Source organism: Hemitrygon akajei, chromosome 25 (assembly GCF_048418815.1).
Source record: "Hemitrygon akajei chromosome 25, sHemAka1.3, whole genome shotgun sequence".
Classification (NCBI taxonomy): domain Eukaryota; kingdom Metazoa; phylum Chordata; class Chondrichthyes; order Myliobatiformes; family Dasyatidae; genus Hemitrygon; species Hemitrygon akajei.
The window spans coordinates 1,932,729-1,937,313 of record NC_133148.1 but is presented as its reverse complement, the minus strand read 5'-3'; positions in this window follow the sequence as shown (position 1 = coordinate 1,937,313).

The following is a 4,585-nucleotide window of genomic DNA, read 5'->3' as shown; positions in this document are numbered from 1 at the left end:
TGTGCTGCAGTGATCACTGAGACATTTAACCGTTGGCTTCAGTCATCTCAGATACTACCGTCTTCAAGCAGACATCACTTGCACGTAGAAATCTGTCTCAAAGTCTATTGTCCAGTCAAACTTACACACACAGTGATACGGTGTTCTGAGTTGTTGGTGATAAAACCTATCAACTTCTGTCTGAGAAGCAACTTGGATACTTTCCAATTTGCCTACCAGAGCAACAGGGCACAACAGATGGCATCTCATTGGCTCCTCACTCAACCCTGGAACATCTGAACAGAAAAGATGCATACATCCTCCTGATCGAGTACATCTGGCCATTCAATATATCATCAGTTCAAAAATAATCAATGACTTTCAGTGTGTGTATTCTGTTAATAAGCTTCAAGACTTTGCCCTCGTTAACTCCTGTTGCAATAGGGTCATCTAATTCCTCACTTGCAGGCCCCAGTCAGGTCGGGTTGGGAACAACATCTCCTCCGCAATATCCATCGGTACAGGTTGACCACAAAACTGTGTGGTCAGCAAAAACACGACTCACTTTACACTGATGACCGTGTGGCTATGCACATTCCGGACACCATATTTATGCTTGCTAACGCCACCACCGACTTGGCCGAATCAAGGTTGCTGACGACTGTGCATATAGGGGGGAAAGTGAATATCCGGCTGAATGGTGCCACAGCAACAACCTCTTATTGAATGTCAGCAAGACCAAGGAACTAATTAATAACTTTTGGAGGCGGAAACCAGTGATCTTTGAGCCAGTCCTCATCGGAGGATCACTGGTAGACAGGGTCAGCAAATTTAAATTCCTCGGTGTTAGCGTTTCAGAAGGCATGTCCTGTGCCCGGCACGTATTGTATTCACTTACACTTCCTGATGAGTTTGTGAAGATTCGACATGAAATCTAAAGCTTTACCAAACTTTCCAGAGATCTGTCGCATTGACTGGTTGGATTACAGCCTGTTATGAGCACACCAACGCCCTTGCACGAGACACCCGTCAGCAGCTTCGGGCCCCATATCTCAGAAGTATTTGTTGTCACTGGAGAGAGTCCAAAGGTGGTTCACGAGGATGATTCCGGACTGAAGAGGTTAACATATGAGGAGTGTTTGGCAGCTTTGGGTCTGTACTCACTGGGTTAGAAGAAAACGGAGGGAGCTCATTGAAACCTGCCGAATGTTGGAAGGAGTAAGTAGGGTGGCTGTTGAGAGGATGATTCCTATCGTGGGATTATCCAGATCTAAAATGCACAGCCTCACAATTGAGGGGAAACCTTTTAGAAAGGAGCTGAGGAGGAATTTGTTTTTAGTCAGACAGTGGTGTACACAGACTGGGGTGGAGGTCAAATCCATGGATATTTAAGGCGGAAGTTGATAGTCTCCTGATTGGACAGGGCATCAAAGGCTGTGGCAAGAAGGCAAGTTACGGGGTTGGGTGGGATCCTGGATCAGCCCTGATGGAATGGCGGAACAGACTCGACGGACCGAATGGCCTGATTCTGCTCCTATGGCTTCTGGTCTTCCGAACGGAAAGTCCTACAAAAGTTAATGGATATGATCCAGCCCATCACCGGTAAAGCTCTTCCTACCATTAAACACATCTGCGTGAACCGTTGTGGCTGGATAGCTATCCCGATGTGCGCTGGCAATGACGGGACGGAAGTGCAGAGGACAGACTGACACCCATGCGGAGAACGCGACAAGAGTTGATACATAAGGATTCCAACAGCACATTGGTGGCTCGGCCGAACCACACCGCGACATGTGTCATTCTGAAAACGTGGACCACGTCATTGTGTTAAGGGAACATCCACTTAAAATAATGTAAGTGGCAAGGAATCCCCGAAAATAAATATGATAAGGTTAAACGGAAAGCACCAAGGATTAATGGCTCTCGTTAAACAAGAATTAACCAATTCAGGTGCTCTAAAAATCCTGGAGCCCAACACTCTCTTGCTCCCCACATGGGTCCAAAGAGCTCATTAGAAAAGCAGCATCCATCATCAGGGACCGCCACAACTCAGGTCATATTCCTTTCTCTCTGATGCTGTCGGGAAGAAGGAACAGGAGCCACAGGACTCACGCCGCCAAGTTCAGGAACAGTTATTACCCCTCAGTCATCTGACTCCCGAACCAAAGTCGAAACCTTCACACATCTTCTCTTGACTCATCATTGAAATGCTCTCACAACCTATGGACTCACTTTCAAGGACTATTCGTCTCATGTTCCCGGTATTTATAGCTTATTTATTTATTATTATTGTTTCCTTTTTTGTACTTGCACAGACTTCTGTCTTTTGCAGACTGGTTGAACGGCCATGTCGGTGCGGTCTTTCAGTTATTCTATTAAAGAGATTATTCTATTATGGATTTATTGTGAATGCCCGTAAGAAATTCAGTCTCATGGTTGTATATTGTGACATATATGTACTTTGAAAATAAATTGATTTTGAGCTTTGACCGTTGCACTAAAGACTCCAGTGAGTGCTGCTGTGCCATTATCAAATATCATCTTGGCCAATCCTTTCTGAAAGGGATTAATGCATTCAATGGCCAAGCCTGGAGGAATCAAACGTAGTTTAGATAAAGTCTGATGCCATTGTTATTTAAATACTACCGTTATATAAGCAAAGTATACGACAGGTAAATTGGAGAGTAACAGTGCGCCAGCTGCAATCCTTAAGCTGGCACGTGCTCAAACGGCTTCGGTAACTGAAGGCAAATGGTTAATTCTCCATTGCGCATAATGTATTCCGGCTATGGAGATCACCACAGAATTGCTGCTTTTATGGTAGTTGCGGTAACTAGTGTAACATGGATGGATGTAATACACATGGTAAATGGGGAAACAACGAGGAAAATGCCACTGTTGGAAGGTATAGAAAGCGTGGGCTCCGTGGAATTAAGAAACTCCAACTTTATGACGATGGATGCAGCATAGAGAGAATGTTCAAAGTTCAAAGCAAATGTATTATCAAAGTGCATATATGTTACCTGTTATTATCTTGAGATTCGATAAAACAGGAATGTACAGGAAAATAATGAAATGCATTCGCATCCAAATTAGTTCTCGAATATACGAACACTGAACGTTCCTGCATCGACCCAGAGCACACCAGCAGAAAGAGGATTCTTGTTTGAGAAGGAGACCTCATCCATCACCCTCTGCTTCTTACAACTGGGCTAATTGGAATTCAATCCTCCATCAGCCCCCTGATTCCACGAAATCTAGCCTTCTTATCAAGGCAGCAACGGGACGCTTGTCAGATGATTTGGGGAAGTTTTTCAAGACAGCATCCACGGGCCTACATTCATTTATACTTGGTTACTTCAATAGTTCAGACAATCATAATTTCCGTACGGAAGGGCCCAAAATGGACTCTAGCTCTCCAAATGGCGATACATCTGAACATTATTCAGACACTTTACTGCGTTTTAAGATTCTCTGATGCCATACTCCCTGGACTGTAGGCCCGTGCTTATTTTCGCGATTTTTTTTTTAAAACAATGACGTAGCGTTCGTCCCCGAACCTTACCTGCTGGCCAGAGATGAAGCAAGCATGTCTTCGAGGTAACCAAGAATTATTTAATCCATTATTAAAAATTTCTATTGTTTTCTCCAGTGTAAAATCTGAAGATAAAACATGAGCAATGCTCTCTTCAGCATCCATTTCACGACATGTGAAACCTGATTCTGATTTTGATTCTGGTGCTATCACACCGGATTCTACCCCAAGTGTATCTTTCTTTCACTTACATAAACTCAATCACTTCAGTAAATGCGATTCTTTGCTTTTCGCGCTTTGGTAATCGTATGGAAAGCGATTGTACAGGAACGGAGTTTGAATTGTACTAGGACACCGGAGTTCAAGAGGCCGGGGGTACATTGCATCAATTCATTTGGTCTTGATGTTCGTATTTCCACCGCAGGTCCGGACTCGCAAAGAACCTGGAACGCATGGACCTTTGAAACGTAAATTAAAATGCAATTTTCGAGTTGGATTGTTTCGCGTGTGCTCAGCTGGTGTTTGTGTCATGAGAGGGATTATTGGATTTAACACGGAGCTGAAAACTTATTTGGAATAGAAATCCGCAGGGAGATGATGTCCTACTCTTAAATTGCTTTTACTTACAATATAAATATACACACCGAACAGATGCGCAATTCATATAACAGCGTAACCCAATTTGTATGCCTGCGCGTAGTGCTCACCTCGACATAAAATGACTCGGAATAGGCACCTGCCATACGAGTACTATTATTACCCAATGTTTGTGGCATTTGCAGTCCCAGGTAGGTCCACGATGTGTTGTGAGTTGGATGAGACGGAAATCTCCAATTCCTCTCTTGAGTTTGCAAATAGAAACAAGAAGTGAATGTCCGGTTAAAGTTGGAAATTCTGTGCAGGGTATTTGGAGCGGAAATCCGTGCTGAGCTGTCGGGGCTGTAAGTTGTGATTTGGAAGTAGAAGAAATTCGCTCCGAAGTGAGTTGGGATAGAATGAAAGAGATGACCCCGCACTGCTGGAAATGCAACGAGTAACGAAACACTCGCAGTGAGGACCTTTGCCAGTTTA